At 50.3% G+C, this 18,302-nt stretch overlaps 1 non-coding gene across 1 annotated transcript; it reads right to left on the reverse strand.

Annotated features, from left to right (window-relative positions):
• Positions 1 to 3,056: 3,056 nt before the first annotated feature.
• On the reverse strand, positions 3,057 to 3,128 carry TRNAT-GGU (transfer RNA threonine (anticodon GGU)). The gene has a single exon. It is a non-coding gene; the product is annotated as a tRNA-Thr (tRNA).
• Positions 3,129 to 18,302: the final 15,174 nt, after the last annotated feature.

Raw genomic sequence — 18,302 nt, forward strand, 5'->3', positions numbered from 1 at the left:
AATAAAGGCCAAAGCAATAGATGGATCAGCTACCACTTGAGAAACTTTGAAAATAGTAGAATAGAGCTTTTGGTTTGTCAAAACTCTTGCATTGTCTCTTTTGTCAAAAGTTGGCCTCTTGTAGGGAGAAGTGTTGATTATGGGAAAAAGGGGGAGTTTTTGAAATCTTGATCAATCTCTTTTGGAATGACTCTCTTCATGCTTCAACATGTGTGTTTGACTTAGAGATAGAAATTTGAGTTTTGATTTGCAAAAACAAACCGAGTGGTGGCAAAGGATGATCCATATATGCCAAAATTGAATCAAAATAAATTTGAGTTTTATTTGGAGTGATATTGCACTTGTTCTAGTTGCTTAATGTTGTGTTGGCATAAATCACCAAAAAGGGGGAGATTGAAAGGGAAATGTGCCTTGGGCCATTTCTAAGTATTTTGGTGATTGAGTGCCAACACAAGTGCTTAAATGTGAATTTATGCTCATGGATGGACAAAGTGCAAATCAAGAGTAAAGGTATGTTTCTAAGCCTTAGTACATTGGTTTTATGTACTAATATACTTGTCTAAGTGTTAGAAACAGAAAGAAGAAGAAAATAAAAGAGATGAAAAAAGGCTTGGCTGGGTACAGCCAAGACTCAGCTCGGTCTGGCACCGGACTGTCCGGTGCGCCAGGCTGACTCGGCGCGAAGTGGCCGCTCTCGGGAATTCGCCGACGGCGTACGGCTAAAATTCACCGGACTGTCCGGTGTACACCGGACTGTCCGGTGTACACCGGACTGTCCGGTGAGCCAACGGTCGGCCGCGCGATCTGCGCGGGACACGTGGCCGAGCCAACGGCTAGAAGGGGGCACCGGACTGTCCGGTGTGCACCGGACATGTCCGGTGCGCCAACGGCTCTCTGGCGGCCAACGGTCGGCTGCGCCATTTTAGGAAGGAAATCGGGCACCAGACAGTGTCCGGTGTGCACCGGACTGTCCGGTGCACCCGACGACAGAAGGCAAGATTGGCCTTCCAGATTTGCTCTCAACGGCTCCTAGCTGCCTTGAGACTATAAAAGGGACCCCTAGGCGCATGGAGGAGTAAACCAAGCAACCTTAGAGCATTCTTGATCATCCACACTCAGTCTTTGCGCATTCGTTTGTCATTCTCAGTGATTCGAGCTCCGTTCTAGTGAGAACTTTGAGATAGTCTTTTGAGCTCGATTCTTGGCCGTGTGTGTGCGCATTTTGCTGTGGATTTGTGTGTGTTGCTTCTCTCCCTTACTCCGTGCTTCTTTGTGAACTTCAAGTGTAAGGGCGAGAGACTCCAAGTTGTGGAGATTCCTCGCGAACGCGATAAGAAAAGAAAAGCATAACACTATGGTATTCAAGTTGATCATTGGATCACTTGAGAGGAGTTGAGTGCAACTCTCGTCCGTCGGGACGCCACAACGTGGAGTAGGCAAGTTTTGTACTTAGCCGAACCACGGGATAAACCACTGTGTCTTCTCTGTGTTGAACTTCTTGTGGTTATCGTATTGTGCAAGATCTTCTCTCTAGCCACTTGGCATTAATTGTGCTAACGCTTAATCAAAGTTTTGTGGCTTAGATTTTTAAGTTTTACAGGATCACCTATTCACCCCCCCCCCTCTAGGTGCTCTCAGGTATCATCATAAAAATGGAGTAGTATCCTAAATTATACTAATCCACGTATGATATGTATGCCTTTCCTTATCAACCGGAAGTAGTGCAAAAAAATTCTATACTGCACTGCTCTCTTTTTACTGAGAAATGCAAAAAAAATAAAAGTGAAGTAAGGGTGCCCCATAGATATTTGATCTTGCCTCCTGTCCCCCCCCCTTCATCAAAAATTTCCATGAAAAAAGAAAAGATGAATTTATCCATTCATTGAACCCTAGTTCGGGACTGACGGGGCTCGAACCTGCAGCTTCCGCCTTGACAGGGCGGTGCTCTAACCAATTGAACTACAATCCCTGCGGGGTGTATGGCATGCCTATTCTTAAATAGAAGATTCGATCCGTCTGTCGTTCTCTAAGAAATAGATGAATCATATACTACATACCCGCATATTCTATGCGGGTATAGTGAGAGTGGCATAACTAGTATGTTGCGATTTTTTATCCCTAAAAATAAACGATAATCCGCTTTTCCATAAAAAAAGCTCTTTTCTTTGTCTTTTCTTTGTAAGACAAAGAATCAGAGAGATACAGATTAGAAATCAATTTCCCCGTTTCTCTTTATCCTTTATTTCTATAAATAATACATCTTTTTCTTCCATAAAAAAATAGATTTAGTTCATATTCACGAAGCCCTAAATTTTTGGGCCGAGCTGGATTTGAACTAGCGTAGACATATCGTCAACGAATTTACAGTCTGTCCCCATTAACCGCTCGGGCATCGACCCAGGAAGAATTTTTTTCTAGGCTTTTTGATAATCTATGATTAACCTCTTTTATAATACTCCCTACCCCCAGGGGAAGTCGAATCCCCGCTGCCTCCTTGAAAGAGAGATGTCCTGAACCACTAGACGATGGGGGGCATCACTAGACGATAGCACCATATACAACCACTCGTCATTATACTATAATGATAGTATGAGCAGTTTTTTGGAATTGTCAATATACTCTTCGAACTAGATCAAAGAAAAGAGTCTTTACTACTTTTCTGTTATGCTTTCATAGGATTTTTTTAGTTGATGGTTAGGTTAATTCACGGATCATCCCCTACTTTTTAAGCTTTTTAAGGTTAAGGAAATTCGTTTAAAGGGTATAGAATACGAATAGACTAATAAAAAGGAATCTAAATTAGTTCAGTACAGGTATTGATTGCTATAACAGGAAAAAGAGTTCAATTTCTTTTTTTTTGTAATTTTAACTCTGTGCTTCGTTGAGTGTTCAGACCAAAAATGTGGGCATCTCGCACTAAACTAAGTCATAAAATTGCAAAAAAAAATGGAGACATTTTCAAAAAAGAAATGAATGAATTTAGTAGAAAAGTACTTTATCGGATTCGAACCGATGACTTCTGTCTTACCAAGGCATTATTCTACAACTAAGCGAAAAGCCCTTTATCGGATTTGAACCGATGACTTATGCCTTACCATGGCATTACTCTACCACTGAGTTAAAAGGGCTTTTTATTCAATAATTAGCCACTTTCATTTACCATTATGGGTCTACTGCATAATGTACATATTACATGTATATATTAATGTACATAATATATGTATATATAGAAATATGTAGAGATTTTCTTTTCTATATATCGAGATCGAGATATCGAAGTTTATTTATGGCGAGGTTTAAAATCTTGAGAAAATTAAGAAAAATAAGAAAATCTTTCATGTTATCTCTTATCACTTGCACAAAGTATAGGTATTTATTATTATATAAATAAATACATATACATATCATGTATAATAAAATACATGAACATAGAATTGACACACCCAAAAATTATTATATATATCGGATACACTTGAAGAGGCTAAGTTCATAGGTATGTAAACACGATCTCGTACGACTCACCAAACCAAAGTCCGGAAGTTCCATTTTTTTGTTAAGAAGAGAACAAATATGTATCAATTGTTGAATCGGATACAACAATGGGCCAAAAAGGCCAAAGGGGCAATAAGAACTGCTGTTAAAAAATGATAAACTTTTTTTTATCTTTAGGCTATTCACTTTTCACGTGCTCAGAATGTTCTGCAAAATTAGGGACTTTTTTCTTCTATTGGCTGATCTTATGATGAGAACTTTCTCCATTTATGTTTTATTTCCCCTAATTCTAATTGGGTGGGGTATAAAGGAATTTGCGCTCTTCATATACCCCTATGGCTGGATAGTAATTTTCAGTGATATACTTCTTATCTGTTTTGGTGAGAGATTGAAACAATTTTTAGCAGGCATCTTTTGGAAAAACTTTCGAGTTCAAAACTTTTTCATTTTTCTTAAAAAGTTTTGGACGGATTTGTTGAAACGATTTTCAACAGGTACCCCTTGGAAATGGGGTACTTGACTATTCTACAAGGATTATAGTGGATTTGAGGCTATAACAGCATCTCCAATAGTTATGTAAACAACTCCTTAAATATGAATTTAAGGAGTTTTCGGAGAAAACAATTCTCCAATGATTATGTAAAGCATGTCCTTAAATTTACAGACACTCTACAAAACTCAATTTCATCCCTACATTTACGAACCTCGTTGAGACTCCCTAAATCAATGTTGGTTCTAAATCCATCGCGAAAACCATATTTCGGCTACCGTTTTGTGTCGTCCCACCGTCCCATTGACCACAAATCTATCTTCAATGCCATGTGTTGACTTCATGCCGTCGCCGCAAACTTCTAGTTTTTCATTGACAACTTCGATCTTTCAAAACATTATGGAAGGTTGTTGATGTGCTAGCTCAATTGAAAATAGAAAGTATGCTCACTCACATTTTTGTTGATATGGATAATTTTAAAAATTAGCAACCAATAAATAGAGAACTATTGGAGCACACACATTTTTCTACTCCTTAAAGTGATTTAGCAACTTTTTAAATCTGTAATTTAGTGTGCTAAATTTACATAACTATTGGAGATGCTCTAATCCAGTTGTCGTGCACCTTGTTCTTTCCCTGCTCCACCTCTCCAATCCTCTAGCGACCATTGCAAGGAGGGATACACAGGGAGGTTGGGAATAGTCGACCGTCACCACCGACGTCGTGTCCGTACGCCGCCGCCACGTCTGGCGGAGGAGCTTCGCTTAGTCTTGGCGGGTGTGCGCGCACCGAATTGGTGAAGGGCGGGTGTAATCCACGCGACAATTTCTCACTAGACGGGGACGACCACCGCGGGGTTCCTCGTGCCGCGGCTAGCTTGGGTCGTTGCTCCAAACCAGTGGTAAGCACGTATATTCTCTTCAAAACCTTCCCATCTTCGCGTAGGACCGTCCAGGGAGGGAATGGAATCTGACCGGTAGACGCAATTTCTCATTGGAGGAATTCCCGCCGCCGTGTGGATACACCCTGTCACGACCCGGCGACGAACACCGGCTCGGACGAGAAGGAAGAGGAGAATAGAAGGAATCAGAAGATAAGAGTTCGAGGAAGAGCAGGTATGTATTCTATTATTCCATAATTCCTTCTGGAATACACAGGCTGGCTTTATATATCAGCTGCCGACCAACACAGTACAGGCCCAAAAGAATTCAACAACCTGGCCCACTGGCCCAGACTTCACTGCACACCACAACAACAATTATCGCTCCGTCTCTACAGGGCCTCCGGTGATACCTGTCAACCTCCGGCGATCTGGGTTGTGACAATACCACCCTCTGAAGTACCATCTGGCCCCTAGATGGTTGTGCTGGGAAAACGAGCACGAACTACAGTATAATCTTCCCATGAAGACATCTCTGTTGGCACCCCTTGCCACTTGATCAACACTTGGGTGACAGCAGCGGCCCCTTTTCTGACCAACCTGCGGTCTAAAATGCTTTCTGGTACTGGTGATACTTCTTCAGAGGATGATGGAGGTGGAATGTCAGCAAATACCGGCACATTATTTGGAACATGGGGTTTAAGCTGCGAGACATGGAACACTGGGTGAATCACTGCCGACGGAGGAAGTTGCAGTCGGTAAGCAGCTGTGCCAATCTTCTCCAGAATCTGAAAAGGGCCAAAATACTTGAAAGAGAGCTTAGCACAAGGCCTGTGATGGACAGACGACTGTGCAAACGGTTGGAGTTTTAGAAATGCCATGTCACCCACTTGGAATTGTCTTGGTGTTCTATTGGTGTCAGCATAATGTTTCATCCTGTTCTGAGCTGAGGCTAGGTTAGCCTTGATCACTTCTAAAAAATCATGGCGTTGTTGCAATGTCAGTTGAACCTCAGAAACAGTGGCCATTTTAGAATCAGGTAGCACTCCCCAGTTAGGCTCAACCCCATACAAAGCTTTGAATGGAGAGCATTTTAGTGACGAATTGTAACATGAATTGTACCACAATTCAGCAGAGTCTAGCCACTTAGACCACTAAGAAGGTGTCTGATGCACTGCACACCTTAAAAACATTTCCAAGCATTGGTTAATTCTCTCAGTTTGTCCATCTGATTGTGGATGATAAGCTGAGCTCAAGTGAAGCTTAGTTCCAGCAAGTCTAAACAACTCTTGCCACAAAGTGCTAGTGAAAATTTTGTCCCTGTCTGAAACAATTGACCTAGGCAGCCCATGCAGTTTTACAATATGGGTGAAAAACAATTGGGCAATCTGTGATGCTGTGAAAGGATGCTTGACAGGGATGAAGTGGGCATATTTAGTGAGCCTGTCTACCACCACCAAAATGGCAGTATACCCACCTGATTTCGGTAATCCCTCCACAAAATCCATAGATAGATCTTGCCACGAGTGTTGAGGAATGGGCAGAGGCTGTAATAGCCCTGGGTACTTACAATGTTCATGTTTTGCCTATTGGCAAATTTGACATTGTTTGACAAACAGCTCCACATCAGTCTTTGTCCTGGCCAGTAGAACAATTTCTTAAGCCTTTGATAAGTTGCAAACACAGCAGAGTGACCTCCCATCGCTGAAGAATGGAAAGCTGCTATGAGCTTAGTGTGAAGGCCTACATTTTGTCCAACAACAAGCTGTTGTTGTCTATATATCAGTCCATTGTTCAAAGAGAAGCCCTGAGCATTAGGACTTTGGACAGCAAGTTCCTTCAGCAAATCTTGTGCATGAGGATCCATCTCATAAGACTTCAGAACTTCTTGAATCCAAACTGGTGTGGACACAGATATAGCAGTCAACTGAATTTCTGATGCCACTCTAGATAAAGCATCAACAGCCTTATTGTCCACCCCTCTTTTATATTGGACTGAAAACTGTAATCCAGCCAACTTAGACATTGCTTTCTTCTGTAAATCAGTGGCCAGGGACTGATCCTACAGATGGCTAAGACTTTTGTGGTCAGTTTTAATAACAAATACCCCTTTTGTAAGTAACATCTCCATTTATCCACAGCCATCAAAATAGCCAAGAACTCCTTTTCGTAGGTTGACAGCTTACTATTCTTTACCCCCAAGGCCTTGCTGTAAAAAGCAATAGGATGACCTCTTTGAGACAGCACAGCCCCTATGCCTTTGTCACATGCATCTGTCTCAATTTCAAAAGTGTCATCAAAATTTGGTAAAGCAAGTACAGGAGTGGATACCATAGCAGATTTTAATTGCTCAAATGCTATCTGAGCTGCAGGAGGCCAGTTGAATGTCTTCTGTTGTAACACAACAGTTAATGGCTTAGCTATAACACCATATCCTTTGACAAATTTTCTATAGTAACCAATGAGTCCCAAAAACCCTCTGAGTTCAGTATGTGAGGAAGGAACTGGCCACTTCACAATAGATTGTCTTGTTGGGATCAGTGGCTACCCCTTTATCAGATATCACATGACCCAAGTAGTCAATCTGATTTACTGCAAACAGACATTTGCTTCTCTTGGCATATAGTTGTTGCTCTTGCAAGATTTGGAACACCGGATTTAGATGAGTGGCATGATCCTCCAATGAAGGACTGTATACAAGAATATCATCCATGAATATGAGTACACATTTCCTCATCAGACTCTGGAAGACCACATTCATCAAACACTGGAATGTGGCTGGGGCGTTAGTCAAACCAAATGGCATCACTCTGAACTGGAAATGCCCATGGTGAGTTTTAAAAGCTGTTTTCATTTCATCCTTCTCTGTCATTCTTATCTGGTGGAAACCTGAGGCCATATCTAGTTTGGAAAAATACTTTGCTCCAGCCAACTCATCTAGAAACTCATCAATGATTGGCATAGGGAACTTGTTCTTGACCGTGATGTCATTCAGTTTTCTATAGTCCACACAAAATCTCCAACTCCCATCTTTCTTCTTTACCAACAACACTGGAGAAGCGAATGGGCTAACACTTCTAGAAATAATTCCAGATTGGAGCATGTCTTGAACTTGTCTCTCAATCTCATTCTTTTGTAATGGAGAATATCTATATGGTCTCAGGTTAACTGGTGAAGCATCAGGTACCAAGGTGATAGCATGATCATATTCTCTAGATGGTGGAAGAGAGTTGGGTACCTTAAACACATCCTTGAACTGTTCCAGAATACCCTGAATGCAATGAGGGATTTGGTCTGTCTTTTTCAACTCCTGATTAGACACTCTCTGCAACATTGCAAAAGCCCACACTTCATTCCCCTTGTGTCACTTGCTTAGTTGTTCACAAGAGGTCTCTTGGAGTTCTTGCAAATCCCTAGGCACCAGCCCTTGTAATCTTACTGTGACTCCCTCATAACTGAACTCCACCCATTTACTATCCCAAGCACAAAGCATCGGGCTAAACTTCTCTAACCAGTCCATTCCAATCACCATATCATAAGCTGTCTCAGGGAGGACAAAAGCATCGGCAACAAAAGTGTGGCCACAACACCACCACTCTAACTGAACAACCTTCCTGTTATAGGTGATGATCTGCCCATTGGCCACCTTCACATTGACAGGATCAATCTCTTTAGTAACGCACTGAACTCGGACAAAAGCCAGTTCACTAATGAAGGTATTAGAGCCGCCAGAATCAAGTAATTGAAGCATCACTTGGTCTTTAATCAAAGCTCTCAGCCTAACACATTTTGAGTTCTCAATGCCACTCATAGCATGTACAGACAGCATCATCTCCTCTTCAGTACTTCCACTGCCAGTTTCAAGGAAATTCAACACCTCATCAGATAGCATAGGGCCACCATCACCACCCTTATTAAGGACAATACAATTTAACTGTGGTGCCACTGCTATTTTACACTTGTGCCCTGGCATATATTTCTCCCCACACTTATAGCACAACCCATTTACTCTTCTATATTCTTTGAGTTGTTTAGCCTTCCATAATCCCCAGCAGTTTCATCTAGCTCCTTTGTTCCCATAGGTATGTTTGTTCTGGCTGCCTGAAACTTTCTTCCTCCACTGTTTTGTCTGGTCTGCCACCCTTCATGCTTTAAGGCTAATTGAGCAGCCATAGATACTGTTTGAGGGAACATAACTTCCACCCCCATTTTTATCTCTTGTTTGAGTCCAAGCATAAACTGAGTCACCAAGAAAATTTCACTGGTAGCCTTATCATATAACTTGATATGATAAACCAACTTCTCAAAATGGGTTTTATACTCCAATACAGTTCCTGTTTGTTTGAGAGTGAGTAACTCCAACATCCTGTCCGAATGAGTATTTGCTTCAAATTCTCCCAACACTGCCTCCTTGAACTGATTCCAGTTCAACAAATGCAAGGTGTCTCGCGAAGCTTGAAACCAATGTGCTGCCCTTCCCCTCAAATGCATTGATGCAGCACAAACACAGAACCCCATAGGAATCTGATACAATTCGAAATAAGACTCACAGTTGTCCAACCAAACTCGCACATCATCTCCTTCAAAATAAGGGAACTCCAGCTTGGGTAACCACCCCTTTCTTCCCTGATAATCATTTTCCAAACCCTCTCTGCCCTCCGAGCCCGATACGAAATCACCAAATACCGGAATGGAAGAAACGGGACCTTGTGGTACCTGTGTCTGTCCACCCTGTGGTTGTCCATTCTTCGGTGGAGGGGGAGGTCCAAGAGGTGGTCCAATCAGCCCATCGCCCATAGAAGTCTTGCCAGGCTCCCTCATTCCTCCAACTGTGTTGGACACAGTATTGGCCAACCTGCTTTGATCCTGGGAAACCTGAGCCAATGATTTCATCGATAAATCCATCTTGGTCTGCAGGTATTGCATCAGCTTGTCGTGTTCCATCTGCCTCTTCTCCATTTCAGACAACTTGACGGACAACAGACTCAGCCCGTCGATCTTCTTGGACAGCTCAACAAGCGTGGTCGTAGAGGCGTCCCAGGCCTGCTGAAACTTCTCGGACATGCGCTTCTCCACTTCATCCATCGCAGTCATCAGTTGTCACGCTTGCGTGGACTGCTTGCTCGGCGCCGTGGCTTCCGAACTGGATTGCCGCCGCTGGTCCGGCAAGAGCAGACTGCGATGAACCGCCTCTGATACCAATTTGTCACGACCCGGCGACGAACACCAGCTCCGACGAGAAGGAAGAGGAGAATAGAAGGAATCATAAGATAAGAGTTCGAGGAAGAGCAGGTATGTATTCTATTATTCCATAATTCCTTCTGGAATACACAAGCTGGCTTTATATATCAGCCGCCGACCAACACAGTACAGGCCCAAAAGAATTCAACAACCTGGCCCACTGGCCCAGACTTCACTGCACACCACAACAACAATTCTCGCTCCGTCTCTACAGGGCCTGCGGTGATACCTGTCAACCTCCGGCGATCTGGGTTGTGACACACCCGTGCCGCAGTCTGGCGCCCTATTGCCTAAACCATTTGGTAATAGCCCAACGGATTTGCCTCTGTGACCACTCTGGCACTGCGCGAACTCCCAAAAGCACTACGAGACATACTTCGATTAGGAGAAAAGTCCAAGGAAGGGCATTTCTAATATATTTTGAGAGATATTTAGGAAGTTATTAGAGAATGGTTATTTTTTAAAATCTAAAACGTTATTAGGAAGCTCGTAGTCAAAATATATTGAAAGCTAATAAATTAGAAGTTGTTGGAGATTCTTAGAGAAACTCCAATAGTTCTTTTAAAAAAGCTTACTAAACTCATGTTTAGCAAGTTACTAAATAGCTATTGGGAGTAAATATACCTTGCTCTCCAATAGTTCTTAATGTTTAGGGATTAGTTCGATTCTGAATCTAATATTTGTAAGTCTACTCCTATCAGACCTGACTGACGGCGGGGTCGAGAGAGAAGAGGATGTCGAGGGCAGAGCCGGTCAACACGACATTTGGAGGACCAGTGGTCTGGTAGTGTCGGCGTTTCGAGACCGGGGGGCCCTGGGCCGACGAGTGAAATGTCGTCGCGTGCCCCAGCCCAGATGGGTCGGCGCGAGGCCGAGCGCGAAGGGGGGAAGAAAGGCAGTCGGAGACGGGCGTGAGAGAGGTGGAAATCCCGCGGCCTTCGTGTTCGTCCCGCGCCCAGGTCAGGTGCGCTTGCAGTAGGGGGTTACAAGCGTCCACGCGGGAGGGGGAGCGAGCGGCCTCACGCGAGCGCCTGTCCCGTCCTCTTCCCCGCGCGGCCAACCCTCTGTAAGAGGGCCCTGGTCCTTCCTTTTATAGGCGTAAGGAGAGGATCCAGGTGTACAATGGGGGGTATAGCAGAGTGCTACGTGTCTAGCGGAGGAGAGCTAGCGCCCTAAGTACATGCCGTCGTGGCAGCCGGAGAGGTTTTGGCACCCGGTTCGTGTGGTGTCGTGGCCGTCGGAGGAGCGCTGGAGCCTGGCGGAAGGACAACTGTCGGGGCTATCGAGTCCTTGCTGACGTCCTCTTGCTTCCGTAAGGGGGCTGAGAGCCGCTGTCGTCACAGAGCGTGCGGGGCGCCATCATTGCCTATCTGGCGGAGCGAGCCAGATGGGACACTAGTCTTGTTCCCCGTAGCCTGAGTCAGCTTAGGGTAGGGTAATGATGGCGCCTCCTGTCGACGTGGTCGGTCCGCGCCCTAGGTTGGGCGATGTGGAGGCTCCTCCGAGGTCGAGGTCGAGTTCGAGCCCCTAGGTCGGGCGAGGCGGAGACCGTCGGCTGAGGCCAGGGCTGAGTCCGAGCCCTGGGGTCGGGCGAAGCGGAGTTCGTCGTCTTCTGGGGTTGAGCTCAAGTCCGAGCCCTGGGTTGGGTGGAGCGGAGTTCGTCGTCTTTTGGGGCTGAGCCCAAGTCCAAGCCCTAGGTCGGGCGGAGCAGAGTTCGCCGTCTTCTAGGGCGGAGCCCGAGTCCGAGCCCTGGGTCGGGTGGAGCGGAGTTCGCCGTCTTCTGGGGCTGAGCCCGAGTCCGAGCCCTGGGTCGGGCAGAGCGGAGTTCGCCGTCTTCCGGGGCTGAGCCCAAGTCCGAGCCCTGGGTCGGGCGGAGCGGAGTTCGCCATCTTCCGGGGCTGAGCCCGAGTCCGACCCCTATGTCGGGCGAAGCGAAGCTTCCTATGGTGCCTGAGGTCGGGCCTGACTGCCTGTCAGCCTCACTCTGTCGAGCGGCACAGCAGTCGGAGCGGCGCAGGCGGCGCTGTCCTTCTGTCAGGCCGGTCAGTGGAGCAGCGAAGTGAATGCGGTCACTTCGGCTCTGTCGACTGGAGGACGCGTGTCAGGATAAAGGTGTCAGGCCACCTTTGTATTAAATGCTCCTGCGATCTGGTCGGTTGGCGCGGCGATTTGATCAGGGTTGCTTCTTGGCGAAGACAGGGCCTCGGGCGAGCCGTAAGTATGTTCGTCGCTGGAGGGGGGCCTCGGGCGAGACAGAGATCCTCCGGGGTCGGCTGCCCTTGTTCGAGGCTAGGCTCGGGCGAGGCGTGATCGAGTCCCTCGAATGGATTGATCCCTGACTTAATCGCACCCATCAGGCCTTTGCAGCTTTATGCTGATGGGGGTTACCAGCTGAGAATTAGGAGACTTGAGGGTACCCCTAATTATGGTCCCCGACAGTAGCCCCCGAGCCTCGAAGGGAGTGTTAGCACTCGCTTGGAGGCTTTCGTCGCATTTTTTTTGCAAGGGGACCAGCCTTTCTCGGTTGCGTTTCGTTCCGGTGGGTGCGCGCGAGCGCACCCGCCGGGTGTAGCCCCCGAGGCCTCGGAGGAGTGGTTTGACTCCTCTGAGGTCTTAATGCCTCGCGTAATGCTTCGGCTGGTCTGGTTGTTCCCTCATGCGAGCTGGCCGTAGCCCGGGTGCACGGTCGGGTTCCAAGTTCTCGGGCTGGTATGTTGACGCTGTCAACGGTTTGGCCAGAGCCGGGTTTGCGAGAGCAGCCCCCGAGCCTCTGCACAGGGCGAGAGGACGATCAGGGACAGACTCGACTTTTTTACATACGCCCCTGCGTCGCCTTTCCGCAAGGAGGAGGGGGGAAAGCGCCATGTTTCCCTCGGTGGGCGCCGAACATGGTGTCTCCGGTGAGCTGCTGGCGGGTAATCCGAGCGGACGTCCGTGCCCCATTTGTTAGGGGTCGGCTAGAGGCCCAGAGGCACGCCCAAAAGTACCTGCGGGTGATCTGCCGAACCCGGTCCCCTGTCGACGGGGTCCGAGGGCTCGATGCCTCCCTCTGATGGGATTCCGTTACAAGATCGTTCCCGCTGGTCTCGGAAATGTCCTAGGGTACCTCGGGAGCGTAGCCCGAGCCTTGGTTATGTATCGAACGTACCCATGGTCATCCCTCGCTCTGTGTCTGAGGCGGTTGTGAACCCTTCGAGGGCCAGCCTACGAACCCCTGATCAGTAGTGGGCGTAGAGCCCGAGTGGCCTGAGGCAGCCATTGAACCCTTCCGAGGGGCCAGCCTTCGAACCTCTGACCAGTAGTGGGTGTGGAGCCCACGTGCTCTTAGGCGGCTGTTGAACCCCTCCGAGGGGCCAGCCTTCGAACCTCTGATCAGTAGGGAGGCTCGGAGCCTGTTTCCTTCACGGAGAAGGGTCCTTTTCGGGGTATCCCCCTTTCCTGGTCCCTGTTGTAAGAGAGAGAAAGAGGAAAAGGAAAAGGACACGAAATCGAATGACGCGGCGTACCTTTTTTGACACGGTCATTATGGCGAAGGCGAAGCGTCGCTCGCTTCCCCTGCCAGAGACGCCGCCTGTCCCGCGGCGGAGTTAATGCGACGGGGCGAGTGGTTCGTGGGGCGGCCGCTGCGCGTGCGTGGGCCGTTCGAGGAACGGAACACGGGCGCGTCGTCTTCACGCCGTGAGAGAGGGCTCTCTCACTGCCCCAGGATGGGATGTAAGCTTGGCTGACGATGTGACCGCCGCTCCCGCCCGCCTGCCACCGCCATCACTGTCGTCCCGTTTTTGGCCGCATTGACCATCGCGCCTGGTTGGCACTGCTGGGTCGTACGCAGGGTTGCCTCGAGTCGCGGTACTAGTTCCGCAATCGAGGAGGCGTGGCAGTGGTGCGAGTGGCGGTGCAGTTGCTTGCACGTAGCGACCGGCGCGCCGGTTGCATGACGCGTGGGCGTGGGCTTCCATGCTGGGCGCGTTGGAAGTCGGAGAGGTGTGCCCACTTGGCGCGGTTGCATGCCGCCTGCATGGCTGCCCGCCCTTTCGCCCGCTGGTCCGGGCAAAAGTGGAGAACTGCTTGTAACCGCTGGGCGGTTGCATGCGCCGCGCGCGGCGGTTTGGCTTCTTCTGCTCTGGGCCGGCTTGCATGACGTGTGGGACCCAGCCCCCGCGCCGTAGGGGGAGGACCTTGGAGCGTGTTGGAGAAGACTCAACCCACGACGGCTGGGGACGCAAGTAGGGAGAGTCGCCTTTAAAAGGAGGGTGACCCCCTTGAAAGGCGACCATGTCTTCGCGCTCCCTTATGTATCGTGTCTTTCCACCCTCCGAGCCCCCGGATGGGGGATGCCCGCAGTCCTTTCGCCTTGTTGTTGGAGGAACGCAACTCCGTGGGAGTCGGTACCTTTCAGCCATCGTTCGACTTCAAGGATTTTCATCATGCAGCCTGGCTGCACCCCTCCACCGGCGGTCACCCAAGACGGTGACCACCAGCCCCTGGATGGGGAGAAGCAAGCCGGGCTGTGATCTCGGTCCCGCCCTCAGCTTCAAGGATGTTCATCATCCTTGCTGGGGCGGAGAGCGAGGCGAGCCAGGGCTCTACCTTCCGCGCGGGTCGGTTGGCCACCTCCTCTTCTAGCTTCTGGTGGTGGAAACCATCCTCCAGCTCTGCGGAGGAGGCATCCTCCAGCCATACCGGGGAAGGCGAACTGTTGCTGCCCAGCTAGGATGCAATATTCCGCCCTCTTCCTCGCTTTCGTGGCGAGGACAGGAGCGAGGACCTGCCGGTGCGCTTTGGAGCGGCCCGCTCTTTGGCTTTGATGGCTGGTTCGCGTCCCTTGAGCGGGAATGCAAACGAGAGCCTTCCGGTGGTCGCGTCCGTCCTGGGACCATGGCTGCTGCTGCAGAGGTCGCTGGCGAGTCGCCCGGAACTCGTCGCCCCACAGGCTCCCCGGTGTGGAGGTTGTTCATACCTGCGGGGACGGAACCGGAGTTCCGTTTGTAATGGCACCTTGAATGCCAGTGTTTTTGTTCATTGTGGCTGTCGAGGCCTGAACATGTATGTATTTTTGGCACGGAGCCGTGTTTTTTTTCATTTTCGAGCACTAAGACTCGCCTGTTGGTTGTCTGAACCGCTTCACCAAGCGTGAGTCGCCGCGTGCAAAGGTGACAAGTGAGGTATCCATATCCCGGAGGCGTAGGAGTCCCTCGGCTCGGTCGGCCTTGCTGTCCGAGGCTTCTCTTGCTTAGTTAAAGGAACCCCTCGGCCGCTCTTCGATGAGACGAAGCCAGGGGTAGCGGTGTCAGCACGGACAGAGGCAGAGTTGGCTCAAAAAGAAGACTTGGTCGGGCGGAGCCTGGCCGGGTCGTCCGTTAGCGGGACCGACGCCGGAGTTGATCTGCCGAGGCCTCGGGCCGGGCTGATGTCTTCGGGGGACAGCTGGCCGAGGCCTTGGGGTGACCAGCCGAGCCGCCTGCTTGAGCCGGATTCTTGGAGGAGACCCGGGCGGCGATGGCCCGGGCGTGATGATGAAGTCGTCCTTCAGAGTGGAGACCCTCGGACCGTGTCGCCGTCGGAGGCTAGGTCGGACCTCGCCGAAGATGTAGTTGACGCCGAGGGTGCTGCTGCTCCCTTCAACCGTCAAGATCCGAGCCTGCAGGATCGGATTATCTTGTAGCGTGTGTTTTCTGCGGCCGCCGAGGCCCAAACACACCCTCGCCGTGTTGTAAAGCTGTGTTTCTTTTCCTCTTGTTTCGAGTATCTGGACTTTTTCGTCGGTAACAAAATTGTCTGTGCGAGCGAGAGTTGCTTCTCACGGAAGGTGATGAGTGAGGTATCCGTATCCCGGAGGCGTAGGAATCCCTCGGCTCGGTCGGCCTTGCCGCTTACGCGCACTCTTACCCGTCCATGGGGTTCTGTCACCGACGCAGTCGAGAAGGCTCGAAGAATCGCTTCGGCAGAGGAGCTTTCGAACGTGAAGACTTGTTCGGTCCGCGGAATCACTTATCCGAACGTGAGTTACTTATCGCAGAAGGTGATGAGTGAGGTATCCGTATCCCGGAGGCGTAGGAGTCCCTCGGCTCGGTTAGCCTTGGCTGCTTACGTGTACTCCGTCGTTTTTAGGATCCACTTTCGAAGTAGTCGAAAAGCACGAAAGACATTCTGGCAGAAAGGATCTTTTTTCGAGGAAAATTTCGACGCAGAGGGGTACCCCCCCTTTTAGCCCCCGAGGGAGGGTCGGGCTTTGCCGAGGCAAGGCTGACCCTTCCTTGATGACTAAACTTTGCGTGGAAGCGAGGTATATGAACAACTTGAAAACATCTTAAGGGTAGAAGCGACGTAGCTGTTGGATTTTCCAAGCGTTGCTGTAGACCTCGCCTTGACTGTTGGCCAGCTTGTACGTTCCGGGCTTCAGAACTTTGGCGATGACGAATGGCCCTTCCCAGGGAGGCGTGAGCTTGTGCTGCCCTCGGGCATCCTGTCGCAGCCGAAGCACCAGGTCGCCCGCCTGGAGGTCTCAGGACCGGACCCCTCGGGCGTGGTAGCGTCGCAGGGACTGCTGGTACCGCGCCGAGTGTAGTAAGGCCTTGTCCCGAGCCTCTTCCAGCTGGTCCAGCGAGTCTTCTCGATTAGCTTGGTTGCTTTGGTCAGCATAGGCCCTCGTCCTCGGGGAACCGTATTCTAAGTCTGTGGGCAAGATGGCCTCGGCTCTATAGACTAGAAAGAACGGCGTGAAGCCCATGGCTCGGCTCGGCGTCGTCCTCAGACTCCAGACCACCGAGGGGAGTTCCTTCATCCATCGCTTGCTGAACTTGTTGAGGTCGTTGTAGATCCGAGGCTTGAGTCCTTGTAGAATCATGCCGTTGGCATGCTCTACTTGCCCATTCGTCATGGGGTGAGCCACGGCGGCCCAGTCCACCCGGATGTGGTGATCCTCGCAGAAGTCCAGGAACTTTCTGCCGGTGAACTGGGTGCCGTTGTCGGTGATGATGGAGTTCGGGACCCCGAAGCGATGGATGATGTTGGTGAAGAACGCCACCACCTGCTCGGACCTGATGCTGTTTAGGGGTCGGACCTCGATCCACTTGGAGAATTTGTCGATGGCGACCAACAGGTGCGTGTAGCCCCCGGGTGCCTTCTGCAAGGGGCCGACGAGGTCCAGACCCCACACAGCAAAAGGCCAGGTGATGGGTATGGTCTGCAGGGCCTGAGCGGGCAGGTGGGTCTGCCTCGCATAGAACTGACACCCTTCGCAGGTGCGGACAATTCTAGTGGCGTCGGCCACCGCCGTCGGCCAGTAGAAACCTTGCCGAAAGGCGTTTCCGACAAGGGCTCGAGGTGCTGCGTGGTGGCCACAAGCCCCTGAGTGTATCTCTCGTAGGAGTTCCTGACCTTCGGCGATGGAAATGCATCACTGGAGGATGCCCGAGGGGCTGCGGTGGTAGAGCTCCTTCCCATCTCCCAGCAAGACGAACGACTTGGCGTGTCGCGCCAACCGTCGAGCCTCGGCTCGGTCGAGGGGTAGCTCTCCTCGGCGGAGATATTTCAGGTACGGGGTCTGCCAGTTTTGATTAGGCGTGACCCCGCTTCGCTCCTCCTCAACGCGCAGTGTCTCGCCCTCGGGGGCTGAGGGTACCTCGGGCTGAACTGAGGATGCCTCGGGCCGAGCTGAGGGTGCCTCGGACTGAGCCGAGGGTACCTCGGGCTGGGCCGAGGGTGCCTCGGGCTCGGGCGTGTCGTCGATCTTGACGGAGGGTTGATGCAGGTCTCGAGAGAAGACGTCCGGGGGAACCGTTGTTCGCCCTGAGGCTATTTTAGCCAGCTCGTCCGCAGTCTCGTTGTAGCGCCGGGCGATGTGGTTGAGCTCGAGCCCGTAGAACTTGTCTTCCAGGCGCCGAACCTCATCGCAGTAGGCCTCCATCTTCGGGTCGCGGCAGTGGGAGTTCTTCATGACTTGGTCGATGACGAGCTGCAAGTCACCGCGAGCGTCGAGGCGTCGGACCCCTAACTCGATGGCGATGCGCAACCCGTTGACCAGGGCCTCGTACTCAGCCACATTGTTGGACGCCGGGAAGTGGAGGCGTAGCACGTAGCGTAGATGCTTTCCGAGGGGCGAGATGAAGAGCAGGCCTGCGCCCGCTCCTGTCTTCATCAGTGACCCGTCGAAGAACATGGTCCAGAGTTCCGGCTGGATCGGATCCGTTGGGAGCT

This window comes from Zea mays, chromosome 5 (genome assembly GCF_902167145.1).
Source record: "Zea mays cultivar B73 chromosome 5, Zm-B73-REFERENCE-NAM-5.0, whole genome shotgun sequence".
Taxonomy (NCBI): Eukaryota; Viridiplantae; Streptophyta; class Magnoliopsida; order Poales; family Poaceae; genus Zea; species Zea mays.